This window comes from Sphaerodactylus townsendi, linkage group LG07 (assembly GCF_021028975.2).
Source record: "Sphaerodactylus townsendi isolate TG3544 linkage group LG07, MPM_Stown_v2.3, whole genome shotgun sequence".
NCBI classification, from domain to species: Eukaryota; Metazoa; Chordata; class Lepidosauria; order Squamata; family Sphaerodactylidae; genus Sphaerodactylus; species Sphaerodactylus townsendi.
The window spans coordinates 91,125,303-91,152,930 of NC_059431.1; the positions used below are offsets into that span (position 1 = coordinate 91,125,303).

The window sequence follows — 27,628 nt, forward strand, 5'->3', positions numbered from 1 at the left end:
ACAGATAGTAGTCCAAAGACTCAATTGGCACAAACTGGAGAGTGTCTGGAATCTTGCACAAATGTCCAACTCTTCTCAAGCAATGCTATGTTAAACCCCACCAAGTGCTAATTTTATTGGCTTCAAAGAAAACCTCTTTACTAACACAGCAGCAGTGCTAGGCAAGCTATTTAATAACAGCTGATTTATGAACTGCATGAACAGAGTGTAAGACAATACAAGTCAAGGGAAGGGCATTAGGCAGAAATGTACACCTGCATAAAAACATTTGGGATTCTGCCCATTTCCACACAATGCACCTTTCCCCAATGTCAATATCACATTAATCTATGGTTCTATGTGTTTTCCCTGTGATGTAACTCTATTGGATGTAAATGTAGCATTAAAATGTTTTAAACAAATACAATAAAATTCAATAAAAGGGTTTTTTTAAATCTTCTATCCAAAACTATACCCAGGTACATGCTCCTATACCTATCACTGGAGCAGGGAAACAGTACCATACAACAGACAGGAATTTTGGCATACTGAAGGGGTTCCCTAGATGCACAGAAAAAAATTAGTCTATAAATTAAAATAAAGAATTTCCCTCTGCACACACAACACACAGCCACAAGCATCCCCATTAAAATGTAGCATGCCCACTCTTTTCCAGGACCCATGGATTGTAGAGGGCAGCCATATGTCAACTGGCATGAAAAACCAAATTGCCCTGATTGAACTTCTTTTAATTTACAGCATTCCAGCACAGGAGATTAGTGTTGGGGGATGCATGGTTCAGGGCAAACATTCCCAACCCTAATTACCTTCTCTACTGACCATTTTGAAACTGCTGAGGAATTTATGAGAATTGGATCAAAATTGCTTCTTCTGTTTCTAATTGCACGCATCCTTATATGCATATCAGCACATTTTAGAAGAACAACCCTAACCAGGTCTACTCAGAATCCTAACTCAAGTCTACCTACAATGGGGCTTACTCCCAGGAAAATGTTCTTAGGGTTGCACAGTATGACTCTTCAATCTCAAAAGGTGGAACTAATAGCTCATAGTATCCTGGAATGGATGAGGGCATAAATAGAGACGATGGATAAAAGCCAGAAAACTTGCATTCCTCAACTCTTCTATCCAACGAACATGTATGAATTGTAACAAAAATAAGCCTCTTCGGTGTAGATTGACTCAGATCCAGGGCTAAATAAACACCTTACTCATCTAACCTCAAAAATCAGGGCAATTTTGCCTTAATAACAGACATCTGAGGTTATGAAAGCAGGAAACAAACTATCCATCTAACCCAGGGGTAGGGAACCTGCGGCTCTCCAGATGTTCAGGAACTACAATTCCCATCAGCCTCTGTCAGCATGGCGGTTCCCTACCCCTGATCTAACCTCATATTCTCTCTCTCTCTCTCTCTCTCTCTCTCTCTCTCTCTCACACACACACACACACACACACACACACACACACACACACACACACACACACACACACACACACATCCCGTTGGAATTCCTCATGTGCCCAATTCATCCTTAAGCATATGCCACATTCCCTCACAGCCTAGCATGGCTAACAAACAGAATACAAAAAGTAATCAGTGTAGTCAGAAGCAGATTTGGCTCTCGGACATGAGGTGGTGAGACTTCACTTTCAGAGATCTCCAAAACATATACAGAGCACTCACAATGAGATTAAACTGTACCACCCATAAAGTCCTATAGACAAACCACCACCTGTCATAAAAACAGGCAGACACACAGATGCTGCAACATTGGCTCACATTCTACATGTGCTCATACAGAGACCTGATGCAGGTTAATGCCAACTGATTTCCCTCGATAAACTGGAAGGAAGTGATTGATTCTGGAACAGCTACATAACAAGAGGGTTTTTTTTTAATTCCCTGGGGAAAAGGCACTTCATCTCAGAGATAAGAAATTAATTTGATGCAGACATGACTTCAGCGCAGAGCTCAAAGGTATGCTCCAAAGAAGAGGCTACAATTTTGGTTGTGTTCTTTCACTGGTTCTTTCAAACCACCATCTATGTGCTGTTCAGGATGACAAGAGATTTGTGAACTCATTTGCCATTTCCTGAACCATCTTTGTTCTAGAGTGCTCTGCTTGGGTCCTTCTGCCTAACTAGTTCTGTCCCCAAGGTGAGCATTCTAGAACAGTGGTTCTCAACCTGGGGGTCGGGACCCCTTTGGGGGTTGAACGACCCTTTCACAGGGGTCGCCTAAGACTCTCTGCATCAGTGTTCTCCATCTGTAAAATGGATAAATGTTATGGTTGGGGGTCTCCACAACATGAGGAACTGTATTAAAGGATCGCGGCATTAGGAAGGTTGAGAACCACTGTTCTAGAACAAAGACAATCCAAGGAATGGAGGATTAATTCACAAATCACCTGTCATTTTTATCCTGAACACAGTATATTAGGAACCTGAAAAGTAGATCGAATGAAGCTCAAGTCAAGTTGAAGATGTCTTCCTGCTCAGAGGAGAAAAACTATGCTAAGCATCATGGGACCGATATGTATAAAACCCTGCAGTACAGCAGCTATAGTAAAGCAGCAGAATTGGGCATGACAGAGAAAAAGCTGGCTGGATCTATGGATGCCATTTGCCCATTTTTTGTAGGCAAACTTGCCTGAATCACAGTTTCCCACCAGCACTAAATGGATCGACAGAAGAAAATTGGGGAGGGGGAGGGACTACATCCAGTGAGGCCATGCCATTATTTCTGGCTGTACACCAGAAGTGTTTTTAACACATCACCGGATAGTTTAGCATTTCCCTAAAACTCTATGGTTTTCAGGACATAACAAGGGCATCCTGCAATGAAGTGATATTGTTTTTGGTTACATAGCCAGAAGTGACATTGCCCCATCATGGGACACTGTTCGTGTCTCTATGATGTGCAAACACTCACACACAAGAGTCTCCCAGGAATTTCTGACTAAGGACCAGAAACCCTAACTGGATCTCACACATTATACTAGTTCTCCATCACCTACACTGGTTTCGTATTCATTCTCAGGCACTAGATGCGTACCATAACAAAAGTCCTAAATGAATTATGTTTCAGGTACCTGACAGGAAGCCACCTTCATAATATAAAAGCCTTATATATTAAAAGCCAGTTCCAAGACTCTATTAAATCCCAATATGGCTAAGAAACAAAAGCAAAGACAGCAAAACTGAGTAAATCTAAATGCTTTCCACTGAATTTAGTGGAACTTAGCAAATAAGTTGACATGGAGAAAAGGGGTTAAATTTACCAGGTTTTGGGACTTCACAATTGTGGACAAAACCTGCCTGCCATCTTTGGATGGCCTTACCCTGAGTCCATCAACAGTTAACACTCACATACCAGGTGAGCCTATAAAAGACAGACTCCCACGCATGTCGTCTGCTGTCACACTAAAGGGTTATTTGCTAGGTCAGGATTACCTTTTCCTCCAATGGTTAAATCTGACCCATTTTACATCCTTGTAATGCCTGGAATTATTTGATACTATCCAGCAGCAGAATGCTTAAGTAATCCTCTTTCACCATATGGCCTTTGCCATGTGTAAAGATCTAAGTCACTTAATTTGCCCTAGTTATCATTGGGAACAATGGCACATGTTTCGGTAAGGAAGATCTTTCTTTTAAAAGGCTGTTTTCCTGTACGTGGGTTGCTTGTGGTATGTACACATCCATCACGGTAAATGGCATATATGAGCAGATAATACACAGCTGCTATATTTGATTATTTTTTTTGTTTTCTAAAATAAATTTTATAAAAATAAATTACTTTACAAAAGCACATAAACAACACAACAGCCACTATGCTGCAGCGGTTAAAGTATCAGACTGAGATATGGGAGACCAAGGTTCCAATCACAGCTCTGCCATGGGACATTGCTGGGTAACCTTGGGCCGTAGGTGTCAAACTCGCGGCCCTCCAGATGTTATGGACTACAGTTCCCACCATCCCCTGCCAGCATCATGCTGGCAGGGGATGATGGGAACTGTAGTCCATAACATCTGGAGGGCCGCGAGTTTGACACCTGTGCCTTGGGCCGTTCGTACACACTCAGCCTACATCGTTGGATTGTTGTGAGGCTAAGATGGAAGAGAGGAGAAAGGTGTAAACTTCTTAGGGTTACATACTGGGTATAATTGAAGTGAATAAATGAAATAAATAAAAAGAAAAAAAAACCTTGATCCCAATTACACGTTTATAGCACAAGATACTAGTCCTCCACATATGGCGCTGATACATTTACCTTCTAAGGTAACAATAGGCTTAGATTGGAGTAACTCTACATAGGGCTGCATTGTTTCTTTCCAGTACCCCAGGCCTGCTTTATTTGCGACTTACAATGCCCAGCACAGCTCACTAGCTTTGTATTATGGTCTCTGCCAAGTCCTGTTTTAGTACTTCCTGACAGGCAGCAAAAAGTACACACTGATCAAACTACTAATGGCATAGCTACTGGGTTGGATTTTTTTCCTTTAATTTGGCAGGCCACAAGAGATGTGTGTGTGCTAACAAGTCACAGCTGGCTTAAGGCAGCCCCATAGGATTTTTAAGACGAGAAACATACAGAAGTGGTTTGCCATTAATGGCCTGCATTGAGAGAGTTTTGAGAGAACTGTGACTGGCCCAAAGTCACCTCTCAGGCTTCATGTAAAGAAATGGGGGATCAAACCCAGTTCACAAGACTAGAATACACCACTCTTAACCATTATACCATGATGGCTCTCTACAAGGGACATAGACTGTTCTTCTAGTAATTATAGTTATTCAAGCATATATACACAAATGCTGTTATTTTATTTATCAGCATTAAATGACAAAAAATATCTCTGCAATTTGCTGGTATGCTAATATTTTCAACTTAACAGGATACAGGATATAGCATATTATGAGAACATTTTCTTATTGATGACATATTTTACAACTATATTGCCACAAAAAAAAATGAAAAACCCTCAACAGTCACTATATTGTCATTATTCTTCTGAAATATCTTTCCCTATTTCATCTTATAGCTGACTTTGCAAAGCAAACCTTCCATTAACATATTAGACATTCTTGAAAGAAACACTTCCATGAGTTCATAAAATTCTGACTTTCAGAAAGAACAATAATAAATCAAAATAGAAGCCTGCTCCCATATGAACCTACTCATCAGCTAAGATCTTAGCAGCAGTGGTCCCTGAGCCTATGGGTTGGGACCCCGAGGTAGGTCACAGAACCTCATGCCATGAGCTCTGATAATTTCTTTTTGTTGCTTTCTGGAAGGCAGAGAGGTCACTCAGCTATGAAGAGGATCACAGGAAGACCCTCCCTGCCCCCAAAGCTCTTGTTTGCCTTCTTTCTCTTTCTTGGCCTAGCTCACTCATCCTGGGGTCATTTAGTCTTCCAGTGCTTTGCACACACTTGCAAAGTAGAGCCTTCTCCCCAATAGCAAGGTTGCTCCTATGATATTTCCTGTCACATGCAACGTACTTGCAGCTCAGATGAGATCATGCAGCTTTCTGGATGTTGAAGGTAGGTTCTGGGTTTGGAAAGGCTGAAGAACTCAATTTTACAGAACTCCTGCCCATGCCCTAATATTCAAAAGGTAAAGCTGGTGGCTTTCAGAGGCTGAATCCTTTCTCTTGTGGTCAGGGGCAGAGCAAGGGGAAACTGAGCCCGGGGCATGCGTGGGCCCTGCGCCCCTGCCATCGCACCCCCCTGCCCGTTGGCACTATGCCACTGGTTGTGACATCATGATTTTGGAATTTCTGCCGACAGCTGTTTACCAGGTATACAGCTAGGTGAACTTTAGAATTAAATGTTCATTTTGTTTCTTATTTACCCCACTTTAATTTTATTTTTTATTACTTCAAGCCTTTTGGATTATTTGGTTATACTGAACACTGTTGCTGCTGGATTACTTCTTCTGTTTTTTAAGGGTAAACTGCATAATTTTAAAAAATGATTACACTTGGAAGCCATTGCAGGAACCTGTGTACTGAATAATAATAGATATAAATTTGTCAAAAGGACAATTTTAAGATAAGCAAGTTTTAAGTACTGCATGACTTTAGAAAAATTTGCTCCAGATCCTATGAAGTAACATATTCTGTTCAACTTCAGTTCAGCAGACATTCCAATGATATGCTCAAAAGGTTCTGCACATTTTTAAATGCTTGTCTCCCCATCACTCTTCTAGATTTCAAATCACTGGGAAGCAGGCTAGCAAGAGTTTTGGAAAACTAGATGTGAGTTTATTTGCAGCTGCAACCAAGAAATTGAAAGGAGCCTGAGAGTGGATAGAGCAGCCATGAAGAAACCAGAAAAGATCATTAAATGTAAACAAGTGATGCTGGAAACCAAGATTATGATAATCTATATATATATAAAAAGCTAACCGTCCGTTTGTTGGTGACTCCCTAATGCCGAAACGGCTGGACGGATCGCCCCCAAATTTTCACATGACGTCCCTCCCTGTTGCGGGCAGGTAATCGGACCTTCAAATCGCCGAAAGTCCATACCTGAGCCAGGTAAAACGTCTTTTTCCTGGCGCACCAGGCCATGAAGCTGGCTGTGTTTAACTGTCACCCTTAGAATGTTCGTGCAGCCTGTCTGTCTGTGGCCTGAGGGATTGGTATGAGGGCTTAGAATGTCCGTGCAGATGGGCAGAGATGAGCAGTGAAAACAGTAAATAGGTAATACTGTTAGGTAATAGGAGTGGAAGTGAAACACACACACACTTTGCCATGTGAGATGTCAGGTGAGGTTCCCCCCCACACACACATGCAGGTAACTTTCGCTCTCTGTGCCTCACCCACTGCTACCACACAACACAAATACTCTCATATACATCCAGCTCATCCTCACACACCTCACTCTGCCCTCCCTCACATCCAACCACCACTTACCCACTTCCTCACCCATATTCGCCACAGCTCTCTTTTACTAAAAGCAAGCTGGAGTTTGCCTTTTTCTTCTAAGAAAATCCGCAGGGTGGGGGCAAACCAACACTACTGCCTCTGCTTCTTTTGCACATGGCCCTTTAAGAACCCAGGGCGCTGGCCTTGATCTGAGCGCCTCACCACCCTGCCTCTGCTGCCTGACTGGGATAGCCTCCTTGCCCCAGTTCTGCCTTACCCAAGCCAGGACTGTGTCTGTCAACCAGCCTCATAGACAGCGAGATTCACACTCTGGACAGTTCCGTTGTGGAATGGAAAGGGTTACCTTATACTAAAAACTGGAAGTGACTTCACAACATAAACTGGAAGTGAACTTCACAACATATAACGCAGAGAGATGATAAAAAAATTGGACGGAGAACAGTGTTCAGCAACAGAGTACATGCTTTGAAGATGAAAGATCCCAAAGTTTAAAACCTGGCACTGGTACCTTAACATTCTCAGTGGCAGAATTGGTAACAGCTCTGTCTGTAATTTTGGAAGAAAACTACCAATCTAAGTGGACAGTTTATTGCAATGGATCATTTTAGATTTCAACCAGTCCAGTATCCCTATATCCTAACATTACGTACACACACACACGTACAAAAAAACCACTGTCTGAGTAACGCAAATGATGGTTTCCTTACTCATAACATTTGATTGAAAAAACGCTTTCATTTAAACAACAATTATTATTCTTGCCAAGGATGCTGGAGGGCAGGCACTGTAATTAAGAGTGTATTGTCTGAACAGTTAGGTCTAGTCAGTGTCTTTGCTATCAAATAATGCTTAGTATGATGTTAATCATCTGACCCACAAAGTTATGCAGAGTCATGATGAGAGTTAACAAGCTAAGACGTCACTCATGGATAGCAGCCAATTGTTGCAGGTGTAGTACGTGCTAGGAAATAAGGGAATTAACAAAACTTGCAAAGGGGATTTGTGAAATGGAAAATGTCCTTTTTCATCATAATCTGCAGCTAGCTATTCAAGAAATCTGGGCTCTCCACAACTAAATACTTCTCAACATTAATCTATAACTGAAATCAAATTTGGAGATTGCAAATTTCCACTGGTTGGAAGGAAACAGTTGTAGAAGTATTAATCTGCACAAATCACATTAATGTTACTTTGCAACATACTATCCAGAGCTTCTGCAAACAAAATTAATGGGGGTGAGGAGTAGGGTGAATCCATCCAGTTTTTGAGCCGGGAATGCCCCCAGAACAGGCCTTAAACTTATGCCACCCTCTCAGGTGGCTGGGCAGTTTCTGGGGTGCCTTCCTGCACAGTCTGGAAGACCTCTGGAGTTGTTTTGGCTATGCGGTGACATGGCAGCAGTGCTGTCCCCAGCCACCGGGGCCCTCTGGATTGGGCTGACTGTGTTCTATGGAGTTGATTTTATGGTAATACTGGTTATGCTGTAATGACCACACGAGTGTAACTGTTGCTTCTGATGTTATATTTTCCAGGGCATGCTTTAAAAACTTACATAGAGAAGTGAATTGAAAACAACCAAATATATGGGTTAGTAATGTGAAAAGTTGAACTGCGAAACTCCCTGAAAAGTGTGCATGTCTGACTTGTGTTTGGCTATTTCAAAATTAGGGAATGTTTAAGATATTGCTGCAGGATGTCCAAGCAACTGATGTCCTCTTTTATTACCATTTTCTCATCTGCAAGGTCACAATCTGAGCATGAATCATACATATGAACCCAAGTTTATTTTGTAGTGTCTAAGACTGCCCTTAGATTGATATGCATCTTTTATCATTTGTGTACACACACCTACATTTTCAAAAAAGCACAGGTGCAGCACAGCAGCAGAAGAGACCTCCAGGTTCTCCCAGAATCATGTTCAGGGTCAGAAAACAAATCTAATGAGGATTTTGCTTATGACTGCAAGAAGAAACCCAAAATGAAATATATTCTTCTGAATGAGATTGCTGTGAGGATTGCTCCCTGCAAATGCTTTGTATTGTAGCACAGTTTCAAAAAAAGCTATGAAGCAGCCAAATAGTTGACCCTGCTTATTCTTAAGTTTTATTTTCAGGAGCTCCCCAATAATTTGTAAACGGTTTTCTGTGTTACTAAATATTCCCAGAATAAAGACTTAATAAAAGAAAATTTAGAAATATCAATTCCTTGAGTTACCAGATATTCAAAGGCCTAAAAGACAATCAGAAGGAACATTTTTTGGACATGAACATGAGAATTATAGGAGACACTTGCACCTGCACTACAGAATTTTCACCACTACTGAAGTACAATTCTCAAGATTCCTTGGAAGAAGAGACAAACTGTTCCAAAACCAAAATAAAGTTGCAATTCGGATAGATCTGTGAAGCTTCTAAGCAAGATACAGAAATAACAACTAGATACAGAAATAACTACTAACACTTCTAGAAAATCAGTGAACTTTTAATTATCATATTTTTGTCCCAACTTTCTTCCAAGAAACATTCAAAGCTTGAATCTCATTCCTGCATCCAATTAAAATGCGGTCTATTCAACTAACTTCATTGCCACCTTATTCTTCAGCATATGCAAAGAATCACAGAGCAAGATAACCATGTATGTATTAAATCAGCCAGCTATGGAGGAGAGAACTGAGACTGTAAGTCACAGCACCACATATTATATTACTGCAGATGAAGACACTAGATAAGATTAGATTGTCAGTCAATTCTTGTACTACTGAGGACAATTCTGGTACTTGTGCTGAAAAAAATAGAGATTTAAATATTCTTCTAACTATCCATAAACTCAGAGGAATTCTGCATCATAAAAGATCAGGTTTTAGAGAAAAAGGAATCTAATATGCCAAATTTATTTATTTATTTATTACATTTTTAGACTGCCCTCCCCAGAAGGGCTAAGAGCGGTGTACATTACATATATAATATCACAATAAAATGATAAATTGATAAATTGACAAATGGTAAATTATACACTGCTTATGAACTTAAGATCTGTCCACATTAGTTATGTTTCAAACAATTAATTCCAAGCTCAACATTGCTGGAGTAGTTGGAGGAACCATAACATTCATGGGCCTCTTCATTAGAAGTTAGTTGGCAGGTTTGCACAAAGCCCACATATACATGATTGATCAACTCATGTGGCCAGTAGAACACTGCAGGAGATGTTCATGGAATATCATTTTTTCCAGATCATCTAAACAGCTTCCAAAATTGATCCTGTCCCTCATGAAATTGACTGGACAAATGCCTCTAAGTATCTCTTAGCTTCCCCACCCAAGAACAATTTAGAACTCACTCATACTACAATCTGATGAATAGTTAGCCTGGTTGAAGCCAATTGAAATCAATCGGGTTAACACTACTTAGCACTGGCTGATTCTGCAAGGGCCAAAAACAGCGGTGTGAAAATGGTGTGAAAACATTATAAACCCTTTTACACCATTTTAAACCCTTTTACACCGTTTTCACACTGCTGTTTTTGGCCCATGCGGAATCAGCCACTGTAAACCTATGAAGTCTTTAGAGATACAGATGTGATTTGAACTTGGGTCCTACTATTAAGTGTCCCCTACAATGTATATGTATCCAGGGCAGAATCTCAAAAGGTTCAACAGGTTCAACACACTTAAGCACATGGAACAACATACATAGTACACGCAAAGGGAGGTGGTCCCTATCAATATGAAGAGCCCTTTACTTTCATAGAAGGAGGATCCTGCCAACCCTATTAAGAAGGGCCAGCACTATTAAATTTAAAATACTGCCACTACTTCTGTTCGATACGGCCAATGCTTTAATTTTCCACAGACTTTTACTGTTTTACAATATCCACATCAATCAATGGATGTCATTGTCAATACAATATTACCCAGCAGTTTCAAAACTGTAATTAATGTTTTCCATTAAATTATCCCTAAGAGTTATGTGAGAGAATACACGTAAAATGGGGTGCAAGGGGAGAAAAAAGGCAAAAATTAAAAAATACAATGACCAAATTTTAAAAAGTTATGAAATCTTCTGATTTGACCTGCACACCCAAACCAAAGCTAAAACTCTTCTTTTTGTGTCTCCTTCAACATGATAGAAAGGAGATTGTATTCACCAATCTGGAACTAACAAGTAATTCAAGTGATACCAGGAAGAGTGACAGAGGAGCTGAGGTACCCCAATGACTCCCATAGAACAATGTTAAATTCTACTAAAACAGATTATCCGATGGTATATTACCCGGTTTTTCAAGTATGGTGCCAGCTAGGCAATATTACCACGAAGTAGAAATGCAAAGTAGGGCTTTCTTCCTTGAATAGATATGTAAGTTGTGAAAGATAAATATTAAAAAAAACCCTCAATTGGCAGTCATTTTCAGTAGCAATTGCTGGAACAAAAGGTTCACAAGAAAGCATCCCTGCTATCTAGAAGAAACAGATGATAAAACTTAGGTGCTGAAGAGAAGCAGGCAGAAAATTACTAACTCAAAATTAAGAATCCAATGGTTCTCACTGAGGAACTACTTGTGGAGGAAAGGCTCTTTTCATTGAGGAAGGAATCATTCCCACAACAGAAAGTCTTTAGAAAGATTCCAGACCCCACCCCCAGAAGATTCCTCCCTGAGCTGAAACCACTGGACAAAACTCACAGTTTAATAGATGACCAAATGCAACATTCATTTAAATAATGAAAAAATCAAGGCCTAGACATAAAAAGTAGAACATAATGCTGCACATTTTACATAAGGTATAACATGAAATCTTCTAATTATTCATAAGCTCTGTCGTAATGTAATATACAACACGAATGTACATTGTGACACATAATATATCAATACTGCTCAAGAATATTTTAAAAAATACTAGAAGATAACTGAAACATTTAATAGAAACTGGAAGTAACCAAGGATGGCCCTCAAAGGCATTTGGAGTCTAGGAGGTGGGAAAAAACCTCATATTATGATTAATCCAAGTGTCTCACACTGAATAAATAAATTCAGAGGGATGGCAGATTTATATCAGAGTCTCCAAAATATATTTAAAGAGATTCCAGGAGATGGGGCAGTTACAGCTGTGACGATAGGACACCTTTAAATACTGGATCACACAAGAGCTCCAATGGGAAAGGCAGCTGTCACTGTTATCGGCTGCGCTTTGTAAATTTGGATGATATGTTAACAACTTGATCGTCATGGCCACAAGTCAAAACCAAGTACTACAGCTTTGTCTTGTGTTCATGCTCTTTGCATATTCTAGTCAACTTTCACTTTCCAAATGTCCCATTTTTCTTGTCCAGAACCAACTGACTAGGAGGGATGTATACGATCTCTGCAAGACAAGTGGACAGTTTCCTCTGGAATGCCTACCTGAAATAGTAGACTTGGGATTTCCTCTGGAACTTTTCAATGCTAGCAACAGGGGAAGAGTAATAATTATAAAGAAGATGCTCCAACTACTCTTCAGTTTTGTCATCAACAATAAGATCTATGATACCTGGAACTCAACATGCACCAGGAACGTCCTGATCAGCCTTCATCAGCAAGTTAACCACCTGGAGAAATGTGTTGCTTTAAAGAAGATGCAGAAGGAACTGATGGATTCTAAACATGAAGTATATCCTTTGATTCTGCAAGTCCAAAGCTACTTCCAGAGAATAAATTATTTCCTACAAGACAAGCAGTACAGCACATGTGCCTGGAAGGTGATCCACGTAGAAATAATAAACCGCTATCTGTTTGTGACACAGCTTCTTGAAATGCTAAACAAATAAGGTAATTTTAAAACTTATCATTTTTCTGTGCAGAACTTAAAAAGTTGAGGGGAGAAATAAAGAATTTAAGCAGTGGACAAATCCCCACCACAGTTCAGTGGGGACTTGCTATACTGCAGTTGTTAGTTGCTGATGGCAACTTCTCAGTAAACAAGTAGCAGGGTCTCAATGAATGCTTGCATGTGTTGACTTCCCACAGAACAAATAATACTCTCCTCCCTCATGGACCCTGGGCTCTTTCAGCTTTAGTCATTCCAAAATAGAAAATATTTAATTGGAAAATTTCCCACGGCTCTATAAAATTCCATTTCCCTCCATTTAAACTACTGGGGGGGAAAATAGTTTGGCGCACCAGAGGGTATCTGCAGATGTGACGGGGAGAACTTTCACCAATTCTTCCCTCTCACTGCAGAATTCGGACTCCCTCCCTGATGTTGTTTCTGGTATTTTGGGTAGCATACAGAGGCAGGAGGTAAGGAAGTCACATCCACTAACAAAAAACCCTCCATCTGTGAAAATGTTAGTGGATCCAAACTACTGCTCAACCCCAATGTTATAGTACTTTCAATGTATTCAAGTATTTTCTTCATATACCTGTGCAAACCAAACCACTGACTTTTAATTCTTGCACCATTTTTTTTGTTTCCTCATTTTAAACTTGTGCAATTTTAACCTTATTTTTATTGGGAACATCAGCAACAAAAAAACAGACAAAATGACAAGGCTCACAACAGCAGCATATGAAAACAAATAGAAATAAAATGAGCACTGTTGTGTATCACTAGTTTGTTGAGCAACTGCTGTATCCAAATTTTACAAAGCTTGATCTGTTGTCTATGTATTCATCTGCATGAAAAAGTAGCAAATTCATAGACATTACTACTGAGTACTATTAACTGAAGAAAATTAAACCAATTAAAATTACTATACTTTAAACCATTCAGAATTATTTTATTCATATTAGTTGTAAAATCATGTTTAAAGTGTTTGTTTTAAAAAATAACCAGGTTTGATTCTGAATTTAATACAAATGAACACATTGAAGTCTACATTTATGATAAACCCACAATTCAAGGTAACTTTGGATAATGGGTTTCTTTGTAAAAGAGAGAACAAATGAAGGGGGGGGGGAGAGTCTGATTTTTGTCTTGGGCTCATAAATGGTAGTATATGGACAGAATTTCATGTTACCTGTCGTTCCATAAACTCTTTTTTGCAGAGTTTTTGGGGTTTTGTTTCAATACAACTTTAATACAGTGCTGCTGCTGAGGGCTGAAAAGCAGAAAACAGCTGAGGGCCAAAAGGTGGTCTTCTTTACCCCTTTCCGTTGAGCTGGCTTTCCGTCTCCCTTCTACAAAGAAGTTGTGATGCATGTACACAATGTTCCAAAAAGAATCACAGTACACCTAACATTAATTCTGCCCTGAAAAGTGTTGTATATTTATTATTGTGGGCTTCCTAGTGGACCCTGCAATTAACATAAATACCAGAATCCCCAAAATATGTTTCTCGAGTCAGTTAAATAACCTTTCTTTGTATCCTCACACAAACTCAGTAACATCCAATCAGAAATCTGTCTGTTCTGAAATGCAGTGCAAAAAAGCACATGGGCTTAGTAGCCATAGTCTGTACACAGTTGCAAACCAAGAGGTTTTAATGCTTGCTCAGGAATAGAGATATAAAGGCCTGAGGGGGCACTAAAAAGTTCCCGAAAAACATTTATTGCTCTGAGGACTTTTCCAGCTGAAAAATTAAAAATTGGGAGGAGCATAAGGAAAACTCTTAGGAAATATTTTATCTTTTCAATGGAATCATTATGACAAGGGTTTTTTTTTCTCAGAATGAGTAACAAGAACTTTTTTATATAAAATCATCTATAGTATTACATAATGAAAGCACAAGGTTTGCAGCTCTCTTTTTATCTAGCATTAGGAACTATTAGCAATCCCGCCTCCAGGAAATCACAGGAATAATACTTTAAAATTCGCAAATATGCCAAATAGTACTACAATTTTACATGGCAACCAACATTACAATAGGCTATTTACAGATACTCTAATCAATGTGCTTAGGCTGGAGTTGTTCTGTACAAAACTGCACGATATGTAAATTTCCAGAAATATTAATTCTCTATTCAGGAAATATATGATTTGTAAAACAGGAAAATCGATTTAAATCTCCCCGTTTTAAAACAATCCAATCTGGCCTAAGTTATCTAGTACTACAATTCCGAAGACTTCTGTTCTTTAAAATTTAGCATTACATTTGCACATGTGCTGTTTCTGAAATTTATAATTTTAAAATGCATTAGTGGTTAGCATTTCTTTAGCAGTAAGCGTACAAAACGTTTTCTAGACATTACATCCACAATTCTTAAAACGACTCTGTTAAAGGTATGGTTATAGGACAGGTGGGGAGATAATGCTTGGTGAACTTTTAGCTACTGGTCACCAACTCTTGATTGAGAGAACAGTCCTAACAAGGTAGGGAGCCCTGATGTGCAGAGTGGTAAGCTGCAGTGAAAGTTCTGCTCATGACCTGAGTTTGATACCAACAGAAGTTGATTTCAGGTAACTGGCTACTCAGTCTTCCATCCTTCCGAGGTCAGTAAAACGAGAACCCAGCTTGCTGGGAGGAAAATGTAGATGACTTGGGAAGGCAATGGCAAACCACCTTGTAAAAAAGTCTGCCCAGTAAACGTCTTGATGTGCCATCTCCCCATGGATCAGTAATGATCTGGTGCTTGCACAGATTACGCCATTTACCTAAACAGGTCTACTCAGAATCCTATTTAGGTTGATTCAACGAGACTTACAGCAGAAAAGTATTATTAGGATTCTGTTGCCAAAGACCACCAATGCACAGATCAGAGACACATCTCAATGAATGTGAGGAAGTATATCTCACTGGTCTTCTGACAAGATACAGAGCTGTGGAATACACTTCCAATCTGAATCACACCTGAAGCCATTCATTGGTTACAAAAATTGTGAATTCTTAGGATTCACATTATGATCCTTCTCAATGAAGAGAAAAGAGAGGTGATGGCATTTATTATGAGAGCAATCCTATATACACGTATCCTATTACATAGGGCTTACTTTCAGGAAAGTGTTCTTTGGAATGCAGCCTATGTCTTTGGGAGCATTACACCAGGCCCTTGGTCTGTTCATGACACATACAAATACAGATGTCTGAAAGGTTCCTCTGATCAGTAGACTGACTTGACACCCTAAAGTATGCTAGAAAGAATTTAACAGTATATTATTGTTTACAGAAGAGTTGATAAAAATAAGTTTGCTGCAAAATACTTCTACTGCAACCTTCTGAGTCTTTTGGCTTACCTACTGCAACATCTATTTTCACTGGTTTTGCCAAGTCAGTTTCTCTGAATGGATTTCCCAACACATCCTCAACCACAGTGTTGTTTTTGTAATAAGCTACTGACATCCACTCAGCTGCTGTTTTTGTCTGTCACATATATTCAGCAACTGAACAAGGGTAGTGGGATACTTGGGATGAGGCACCTCCCTCTTTGGAAAAATCTCAGGGATGTACCAAATAGATAAGGGGGAAAGTAAATAATTAATTCAAACTTTTTAATTCACAACTGACATACAAGTATAATGAACATCAAGTATTTTGCTTACAGCTGCACCTGGCTGCTGTCCCCAAAGAGGCTTCCCGGCGATATGAGAAAGGCAAAAAGCCTCCACACCAAGAAGTCTCAATGGGTTACAACACACTTGCAGCAGTCAAAAGGCTGGCCTAAGTGTGGGCTGTGTCTCACCGGTGTATTGCCAGCAAAGGACACAAAGGAAGCAACTAATGTCAGCTCCTCGCCCAGCTTCACTCCCACTATACCGATGGTGGCAGCAGAGGGGCAGGGATACTGCAGCAGCATCCAGCACTGCACCTCACCACCGGGGGAGGGCAGCAGCGGTTTTGTTTCACAGCCGGGGTAAGTGCCCCAGAGAGGGTGAATTCACTGGCACAAAGGCCCTGCTGCTCCCAGTGACAGATTCATCCCCTCACTTTGGATGGGGCTGTTTGGCTTTATTACAATAAGTAGCAGTAGAATACAATAGTCATTATCCCCCATGATACTTGGTGAAATGGAAGCTCTGCGTTCCATGGCATTATTCATCTATCTCCTAACATTCTTGTAGCTTTTCAGAACACTGTGGCTGTTGCAAAGAGAAAACTTGATCTGACCCAGCAAAACCAGTTGTACATTCTTAATGCTTAACTAGTAAAAATCATAAGCAATAAATTAAAATATTGATCATATAGAAGACAATCTTTCTTTTCCTTCACAAACAGGTGAAAGCAGCTTTTGTTCATCAACCCATTCAAAATTTAAGGGATATGGACGCCAGAAAATGACAATTCCAGCTTGGTTTGTATTTCACTGGGGGCCATTTTGCCAATCTTCCAGTTCCAGCCAAAATACAGAAGATCAAAACTAATGCAAAAACTGGGCCAATAACCCTTTTTTCACGGCCTGCATCATTCACCATGTGGAATTCTTAGGCTGCATATAGCACTTTTAAAATCCTGAACAAACGATAACCTGAGAATTCAGTTCTCTCTGTTCCGTGCAACAAAGTTCCTGCGAAGGTATTGCATCCACTTTTGTGCAGAGAGGGAAAGGAGTGCCGATCCTATGTGGGAAACTGGTTAACAAGTGCCAGAGGATTCAGTGAACTGGGTAAGACTTTGGGAAAAACTGACTCTGTCTACATAAGAACATCGGTGGGAAATCTATAAAGCGCAGCCAAGTTACAAGAGAAGTCCTCTTTTTTTAAAAAAAAATCTTTTCCTGCTGAGATCACCAAGTTATCCATATGAAAGTTTACTGCCACTGAGAATGCACCCATGCAATAATATATAGTGTTCTTAAAGGGGTTAGGAAAGATGAATGTTTCTAGAACCACACACACCCTGAAGAATTTTATAGTGTGGTTAAACAACTACTCTATTGCATGAAACAGTCCCCAAATGATCTGCAGACACATTATCACTCCACTGCATTAACAGGATGGGAAATGTATTAGGAAACATGTAAGCCACTCTAAATTCTTGGAAAGAAGGAAAGGACACTGGCAGTGGAATTCTAAGCAGAGTTACATCCTTCTAAAGCAGCGGTTCTCAACCTGTGGGTCGTGACCCCTTTGGGGGTCAAACAACCCTTTCACAGGGGTCGCCTAAGACTCTCTGCATCAGTGTTCACTATCTGTAAAATGGATCAATGTTACGGTTGGGGGTCACCACAACATGACGAACTGTATTAAAGGGTCATGGCATTAGGAAGGTTGAGAACCACTGTTCTAAAGTGATTAAAATCAACAGGCTAACTCTGCTTAAGATGTCACTGTAAGAGAGTAATTGTTGATAGGTCCATTCAAAAACCTACTCAAGACTATTTTATAGTCCTTATTCCCAGAAAAATGTTCTTACGGTTGCACTGTAAATCTCACAAACAGATGTAAATAAGTGAACAGTTTTTTTAAAAAAAAACATAACACCCAGAAATTGAGGGACTGTAATTCACTGACTCCCAAAATTAGTCTTCCAGCAAGTAAGTAAGTTAGTTTGCTTGTTTCTTTCTTTCACATTTTTGCCTTCTCCCTCCCCCCAAAAAAATTGTTTTTTACTTTGAATACCAGGGCTCTGCAGTTGCACTTTGTAATCCAAATTGTCAGAAGACATATATTTCATTGATAGAACAGGTTAACAAATGTGAAGGTATGTTATTACACATGTATGATTGAGATGTGGTTAAAATCAGGATTGCAATTCAGAGAAATACTGAAACAGTAACAGATCATACATCTGAATTTTCTCCAATTGTTTATTCCTTAAATTATATTTTTAATGGAATTAAAAGTGAGTATCACAGTTGGATAACTGCAACAAGAATGTCAATAGCATGTGTATGAAAAAAGGTAGTTCCAAATAGAAAAGGCTGGTTGCAGATAATGTGGTATGTAACAATAATGGAACTCATGTTGCAAATGTATGTGCAAAAAGAATGATCCCATAGCAAATGTTACTAATTCAGTTGACAGGATTAAGAAAGAAAGATTAGACTGCATTTAAAGATATTTGGAATTTTGTATAATTTATGTTTTTTATCAATGGGAAAATGTATATATGTGTTTTTGTATTGTATATAAATACTTTTGCAAATAAAAGAATGTTTTCAGATAACAGTTACCTATATGTAGAGAGTCTGTATGAGAGAGTTGCAGATTTGGGCTAGGAGCACAAAATGAAGTGGGAGAACGACTTATATAATTCTGTGAAGACAACAGTTTGTTCATCATGAACACCTTTCAGGCAACCAAATAGACAATTGTATACACTGACATCACTGAAAGGCCAGATCAAACCTAGCTGAACTGTCCCTAGAAGCTAAAATAACTAAACTGAGACTATCATTATGAGAAGTTAAGAGTCACTGGAAAAGACAATAATGCTGGAAAAAGTTGAAGGCAGCAGGAAATGGTGTTGAAAAAGTTGAAATGGCAGCAGGAAGGCAACATGAGATGGACTGACTCTATAAAGGAAGCCACGGTTCTCAGTCTGTCAGACCAAAGGTGTTAATGATAGGGTGTTCTGGAGGACATTGATTCATTGGGTCACCAAGAGTCAGAAGCAATTTGATGACACTTACACACACACAGAGCTGCAACAGAGCTAACATCCCAAACTTCAGCCCCTGACACTGCTTAATGGCCACTTACAAACCTAGAAAGAGGAATCAATGCACATGTACCAGGATAATTAACCAGGAACCATATACAGCATCTAGTACAGTATGTGGCAGAAGCTGGTAATCATGAAAATCTGAGCATTCAGTTGCAATTTCCTTAAGAAACAAAAGGCATTTTATACCCTACAAGCACCTAGAAAAAAACATGAAAATGTGCACTTTAAGTATATTTAGACTGTAAACAGCTCCAAGCAGGGATATACCCCAAGCACCATATACAGTGTTCACACAATTCAAAGAAATAAACGAGATATGTTGGTTTCCAGCAATCTAGAGTGTACAGCAGTTTTAAACAGAGCTGTTAACTTTATTTCTTGGCCATGCTCCAGGGCCTTTGAGGGGTTTCTGGCATACAGAAATGTACCAGATGAAGTCTCACTCATCACTTCTTCCAGGATATTGAGATGTTTACAAAACGACATACTAATTAAGTCATTTACAGTTGTGTGAATGTTAAAAAGCCAATTGATTATCCCTTCTGAACTTAATAACAAAAGACAAATGTGCTCAGCAACAGACAGAAAACCTACACACATGCAAACAAAAAAACACATACACAGGTGAAAGGGTCATTCAATATGAAGTATTTTAGCATGTGAAAACTTGTGATTTTCTCAGTGTTCCAAACCAGAGGCTATCAAATCAAACTTTAACCCTTTAAAAAAAACGTTTTACAACCTAAACAAGAATATGAACTTCTTGGTTGTACCCGTGCTTCTAAAACCTGAGTTTGTCATGTGAAAAAAGCAGACTGGGTTCCATTTTTCAAATATGAACTGTGAAAACACGCACCCACCCACGGACTGCCAACTGTTCATAAGTTTTATGAAGTGTTCATTTTGGAAACTCCATCTGATATCAGTTTTTTGAAAAACGTATTACAGGTAGATTCCCAGGAACAAGGCAAACATGGCACCAGGCTTCCATATACTCTATTTATTTGACAGGAAAACTAGGAGGTTCTTTTCCAGGTGCCATAAATGGGGGAAAAAAGGATCAACTTAAATTTGCACATATGTTACGTTTATGTGTAGCAATAAAAAAATCTGCATGTAACTTTTTTTAGGGGATCATCTTACATTCAGAATTGTTTTCCTTTCAGGTGAGTATGGTGTGTATTACCTGTAAGAAGAAATGAATGTGCACTTGAGTCTTGCAGACATTTGTTACTCTGTCAGAGTCAGCTGCCTAAGATGCGCTTACCCTGCACAAAAAGCTATGAAGTAGCTAACTAACAATTGTGTGTGTGAGGGGCGGGGGGAGAGACCAAGAGCAGGATGGTTGCTGGTGGATGTAATTCCCCATCCTAAAGCTACCCTGCTTTGCGGACAGGACTACATATGCACATCTCAGCCAGATCAAATTAGCAACTGTCCAAGGGTTTTTTTCCAGTTATGAAGGCAGATTTTTGTGTTCGAAAATCTTTCACCAGCCTCAGCTTCCATTTCAAAATATATGAGATTTCATTGAATGTAATGCATGTGTTAAGCTGGCTATTCGTTATCCACTCTGAAAACGGAAATTGTTGTGTAGACTAATAAGAGGGTTATAATGACAGTTTGCCAGCTGTTTTCCAGCCCCGTATTTCATAATTAAAACTATTAAAATGCTGCTGGATACCCATGATTATATAGAGGCCCTAGTAAGTTCCACAACACCTATTTGTTTTTAAACAGTCACTGGAGCATCCAAAGTTTGCCACATTAAAAAACGGCAACCGTGTGCCACTTGCACATTTCCCAGAATTTATCCTCTGAGATACGCTGCTCCCGTGGTTGATTTTACGGCACAAGAAACCACAGCGAGAATTTAGCTGGGCTCACAACCCAGCCATGACCCACTATTAACATGACCTTTCATTTATATAACCATGTGTCATTTCCATCGATAATGAGCTTTGCCTGGCAGCTACTAAGAAGAGGTAACAAGCAGGTCACCAAGCCTCCCCATACTTTGGCTCAGGGCCTCCTTTCCCATCAGCCACCATCCCTCAGCAGTGGTTACAAAAGCCGTTGCCAGAGAAAGGGCTTGCTTTTGAGATTCCTGCCTTGTGGCTTAAGAGAGGGGGCGGCAGAAGGGCGGCTGGCCAGAGTTCAGAAGGGGCCCCTTCAATTCTTCCCCCAAGTTCCTCTCCCATCTCAGACAACACTTGTTGAAGCTGGATCTTAGCTTGGGCTTCAACTTCCTGCAGAGATACACATCAAATCTATTCAAAGCAGTAGACCCAGAATAACCGGTCAGCGTCTCCCTCAAGGCATAAATAAGACCTCTCTTAACAGAAACCGGGCAAATCCCTTCAGTAGGGAATAAAATACAGCCGTGATCACACATGGGATAACCCTCTGGCCTCATGGAATAGGGCAAGGAATGTGCTGTTGCTCAAGTTTGTCTCTAGACATTCAAATTAGACTTTATAATTCTGCTATTTCCAAAGCATTTTCACCACGACCTCTTCATGCCTAGATCTTGGGGTTACAACCAACAGGCATGACTAAAGCCCAATCACTGTTTTGTGTCAGAGGGGCACTGCTTTTTCCCTTGAAAAGGGGCTTGAAAAGAGGGGGGGGACTTCCGCTGCCTGTGTAGGTGTCTGTTGTTTAAAAGGTTTACTTGTCCTTACTGGAAAGGATCTTTTAAAAAAAAAATTGGAAGGGAGCTCCCACTGCATTCAAAGGCGGGGCTGATAATCCAGATGTTCGACAGAATTTCCAAAAAGAAGATTCCGGCCAGCTGCCAGATCCGAATCTCCAGCTTCTTCCAGAGGAAAAACCCTTACAGTCTGATCTATGGAATGTGGTTGTGTCATGCATGTGGATCTTTAATTTTTTTTTTAAAAAAACCTTCTAGGTAGACGGGTTGTTTTAACAAACGCTACAACATCCCAATTCCCGCCCCCCCCCCTTTCATCAGGTACTAAACTCCCGCCCCCGCCCAATTTTTTTAAAAAAATATTGGAATTCCTTCTTTCCATATTCGGATATCGATTCTTCTTCCTGAGAAAAGCAATGGAGCAGAAGCAACAGCCAGCCACATGACTCCAAGGAGGCTAGGTTTTTAATAGGAACATTTGCAGGCTCTTAATTCAAACCATCGTACAAACACTTGTAGAGAAATAGGGAACAAGAAATTACGGGTCCTTCCTTGGGATTTTTCCAAATAAGACAATTCTCAATACCATAGAAGCCCCGAGTCTGCAATCCGATTCCCTATTCAACTGAGCCCAGCGAGTAAACATGCCCAGGAACGAGCTGCAACAACAGAGCGATCCCGGCCATACTCTGAAGTCAATCCCAACCCCCCCCCCCCCCCCCGCTCCCAAAACTTATTTCCCAATAAACTTGAGCTGGCTCAGGTTCTAATTCTGCTGCAGGGCTCCGGGGGGAGAGGCGAAGAAGAGGAGGCCTTGCCAACTTCGTGCGATTGCACAATTAAAGATGCGCAATTCTCCTGTGCTCCTAAGATACACACACGCCCTCCTGCTTCTTTCTCTACTCCGGATCCAGACTCCTAAGAGATCCCAGATTCACGGGGAAGAAAAACACCAAGGCGGGTACGGAACACAACCCCACCGCCCGGCCCAAGAGGTAGAGACTCCTCTGGGATTTACCTTCAATCCTTAGACTGGTTGCAGTTTCTCTCCTTTTTCTCGCTGCTTCCACTCGCCAAGGTTTCCGGAGCGGGTGAAAAAACCCGTGCAATCCCAAACAGGTCAGTTGCAGCCCTCGCTAGATCACAACGAGCAGAGAGGCATGCCCGCGCCTCTTGCCTTTCCTCGTGGGGGGAAAACCCGTGCGGGTCCCCCGCGCGCGCGACACCGCTGCGACATCGACAGAACGCCCTGGATTCCGGCGGGATTCACGCTGTTGAATTTCGGACTGCAGGAACGAAACCCCCTGGCGGACGCTGGTGGTCATCGCAAGCCCCGGCCAGCGGCACAAGGAGCGTCACTGAAGTTGACGTCTTGAGCAGGAGAGGGAGGGGGAGACAGAGAGGAAAAAGCGATTTAAGTGGAGGAAAACAGCCAAAGAAGGCCATCTGGCCTGTATATTTGTCCTCGTTTTTGCTTGTCTTGCAGGAGGGCAGAGGATCGCTTTTTTCCAGGGTCAGTGAATTGCATTGGACCATTCGTTTAGGCCGGGTCATGCAATTTTCAACATGGTTTTTTAAAAGTTGCTAAACGAATAAACAGGAGATGTGCCCATAAGTCTATTGAATAATTCAACATGGAAGGGGGCAAAGAACAAATTGGATCTTCGCAGCTACATCCCGACTGAGCATGACTTTTCAATGTTAATATTGATAATAAGTGGCTGATTACGCCTGGGACGCTTACCTCAGGACTATTCTCCGTGCTATGGACTTGCAGTGGGCTCTCCTCATGTTTTGCTGTTTACACTTGAGAAGGCAGCCCACAGCCTGGCATCACAATTTGTCTCTTGGCCTCTCCTTCTCTTACTTCTCTTAACTCTGCCCATCAACAACCTTAAAGGCACAGAGCTCATCACACCAGGAATTCTCTTCCCCTTCCCCCTACACACTTGGGGCTCAGGCAGTCAACAAACGGACTGCGTGGCATCCTACAGACAACCCCCCCCTCCGTGTTGCCGTTGGTTGGCAGGAAGCACTGTTCATGCAGGCTGGCAGTGTTGCCTGCCACCCACAGCTTCACCATATTGTGGGGACTGACTCCTCATCCTGGTTCCTCTGGCAGCTTCTGTGGGCAGCACTGGCCCGTGGCCCAGCCCTCCTTGAAGGTGAAGCCCCAGGGACCTAGGGAAGCGAGTGGTGGCCGGGTGCTCTTGCCCATGTGGAGTGCCAGCTGCTCGCAGAGATTGTTGAGTACATTATACAATATAATACTATCAATACATCAATAGGAGTAAGAAGTCGGCAACATGGAAGGGGGAAGAGAGGGGAGACACGGATAGCAGTGGGAGGAGTGGGATGGTTGGCTGGGGGGAAGAAGTCCAGGGAAAAGCTGTGCCCACTGACAAATCTTCCCACTCTGTGAAGCAAAATTAGATTTGTGCTAGAAGTGGTCTTGCTTGCCATGGGGACAAAAAGTGAAAACGGGGCTTGAGGAAATACAGCAATGCACATTTGCACTTGTCGCTCAGCAGATGTCTTGTCCGTAATTGGCCAATATATGTTTCCTGTTTTAATAGCTGACGCATAAGAAAAAAAATTATGTTGTTGTTAGCTGCCCTCATCCCAGTCAGGCCAAGAAAGGGTGGGCCCAAGGGAGTGTGGCTTTCCCTGAAGTAACCAGTATTCACCTAATCTGCTTCATTGTCACCACAGGAACAATAGATCATGGGTCACTCCAGTGGAGGCAAAAAAGGAATGGGCACTGGTTTTAACCCCTGCTGATCACATCAAGCTCTGTATTGTTCCTATTAAAACACATGATTCCACAGTAATCTGATTTACGCTGACGTGTGAGTAAAACCATGCCTAGTGAGATAATTCTTCAGCTAAAGTGTTTTGGTGAGCTGTGCTACTACAGCTCATCTGCTAATGTGCTGCTTTGTATGGAACAGTAAGAACAGCCAGCTAAAAGGATCTCTCTATGAAGGTCTTCTGTAAGAAACTAGTCCTCTGCTGAATGGACCTGCCGGCTTTCAAAGAAACCCAGCTGTAAAATGTGTTCCTGCTTGTGGTAGCAATTTCTGAGCCTAGATCCACAGCATCTGGCTTTCCCACCTTCCCTTTCCTGCTATATTCTTCTGCATAGAGATGCAAGATTTCTAGAAATTTCAAAGCTATGGAAAACACCTGGGTCCCCCCACCAATGGATATTTGGGGGTGGGGATTGAGATATGCAGTACTTCGCTGTCAAATGGAAAACATTTTACTACTTTAACAAGACAGAATACATCATTTAAAATGTACTGCTCACTACATTTAAAGCAGCCCCATTAAAAACAGTACCTTTGAAAAAAGGTATATTTGTCCACAGAATAAACAGCAATTATCATTGCACTTGCTGCAGATTGCCTTGAAATTAAAAGCTTCACACTACATAGTCTAAGCGAGGAAAACTGTTTTAAAAAGCACTTCACTCCTTTCAAAAGATAAAATTCTAAAAGATAAAAAGAGGCGTGCTTTTTCAGTATTCCCAAAATTCATTGGGAATATTTTTTAAAAAACAGAAAAAATGGAAGGTGTGTTTCCCTTCCCCTTGGATCTTTCTGGGCCTTCGAATTTCACCAATAAGTTATCCCGAAAATCCACTCATGAGGCAAGAGCAGAGGTGTACTGGGGGTAAATGGCGCCCCAAGACAAATTGTCTCCAGGACGCCCCCAGGCTCTGCCCCCCCACCACCCTGGCTCCGCCCCCTGATGCCCCCAGGCTCCATCTCCCCACCACTGCCGGTGTCTCGACCCCAGAAATGGGCAAGGTCTAGGGTGCCCAACCCCCCCCCCCCGACTCCCCCTGCCAGCTAGGCTCCCAGCCAGCCATCAGCAGTCCCTTCTGACCTCCCCTCTGGAGATTGCAGTCCCGGCCTCAGAGACCTGCTTTTATAAGCACTGAGGCTGGGGGTGGGGCTTGGGGAGCAGGAAGGGGTGGGACTTCCTGCTCCCCAAGCCCCACCCCCAGCCTCAGTGTTTATAAAAGCAGGTCTCCGAGGCCAGGGACTGCAGTCTCTTCTGGCCTGCCCAGAGGGGAGGTCAGAAGAGACTACCGGCTGCTGGCTGGGAATCCAGCCAGCAGAGTGGGAAGGGAGGGGGAGTTCATGGCGACATGGGTGGGGTTGAGGGTGCTTGGAAACAGCAGGAAGTCCTGCTGCCTCCTCGGTTTTGCGCACCTTGACCCGTCCATGTGTCACTGACATGGGCGGGGTCAGGGGTTCTCTGAGACGATGAGGCAGGAATAGTCTTTGAGCACACTGGCCCTGCCCACGTCAGTGGCCCATGTCAGTGAAACATGGATGGGGTCGAGGCACACGGAAACGATGAGGCAGCAGAAGAGTGGCCCCCGGTGACTAGGGGTACAAGGGTACCCCTTGTCCCTAGGAAGATACACCACTGGGCAAGAGGGGTCTTTGTGGACCAGTCTAGCATGTGACACAAGCAGCTAACATAGGAAGGGGTAGAAATCATCCCCCTTATGCAGATCTGGATCCAATCCTTTGTCTTTAACAGCAACCTGAGGAGCACAAATTTAAGAAGCTGGAACTTTTTCCACCATTGGTCTCACCACTTGTCAGGAAAAGCTTCACTTGGTAAACCTATGGCTGTCAGAAGTCCATCTAAGGAGCTGAAAGAGGGCTAGTTTTATTTTTAAAGCAACTTATGAAGACACAATTGAAGCATTAGCAACAAGTGATTTTATGTTAAAATTCAGATTCTCAAATCTGAATGGTTAAAGGTTTTCCAGATCTCACTTTTCCTTCCCATGCCAATTTCTCAGTTCTGTGTAAGGAGGAGGAAAGGATTCACCCGCACTCTTGGCAACAAGAGCCATCCTTCCAACTTGTGTATTAAGGGAGCAAGTGATCGTGCCTATTTTTTTCCATTTTACTATTTAAATAACTAATCTAAGTTCCAACAGCTGGGTTTGGGCTGAAATGCTGCCAAGAGGGTTCAAGATGACTGAAGCGTTTCGTGTTCAAAGAAGTGCTGAAACAAACATCAAAGCTGGCTGTTTGAATTAATGGAGCTATTTTATCTAAATTCAAAGCAGAAACGAGTGTATATCAAAAGTGCTTTTTAAAGACACTATTTAATTACAAGCAGTTATCATGAATATGTACCAAAACTGCCAAGAAGAAGACATAAAATCTCTTTCCATCAATGGGGGAATAAACAGCCAGATAAATTTGCATACATTTTCATTATTTAATGCATTTTTCTCTCCAGGGAAGAGGCATTTGGAAAGCAAAGCCAAGGAAGTAGGGTAAGTATTTCAATATTGGTATTCATTCAGAACTTATTCCTCATTCAGAATTTTTTTTAAAAAAGAGATGTTTCCCAATATAATGCTTTAATTTAAGGCGTTGCTATTCCACTCAGCCTGGACATGGAGCCAGGCATCCCTACCTAAATCAAAACTATTTAGAAGCTCAGATTTAGCACTGTTTAGCTTACTTTTCAAGGTCAGAGATCATATGTAAGGAGCTTTGATTTAATCTAGCACCTGAGGTCTTTC

General features: G+C 41.3%; 1 protein-coding gene across 3 annotated transcripts in view; it reads right to left on the bottom strand.

Annotated features, from left to right (window-relative positions):
* MOB3B (MOB kinase activator 3B) overlaps nt 1–23,433 on the bottom strand; it is a 118,906-nt gene extending 95,473 nt beyond the window's left edge. The window contains exon 1 of one of the 3 annotated variants that reach the window (XM_048503281.1): nt 23,084–23,376. The gene's annotated coding sequence lies outside the window, so the exon portion shown is untranslated. Of the gene's footprint in view, nt 1–23,083 lie in introns of all 3 variants that reach the window. The other 2 variants (XM_048503282.1, XM_048503280.1) reach the window with 2 other exon arrangements.
* Nucleotides 23,434–27,628: the final 4,195 nt, after the last annotated feature.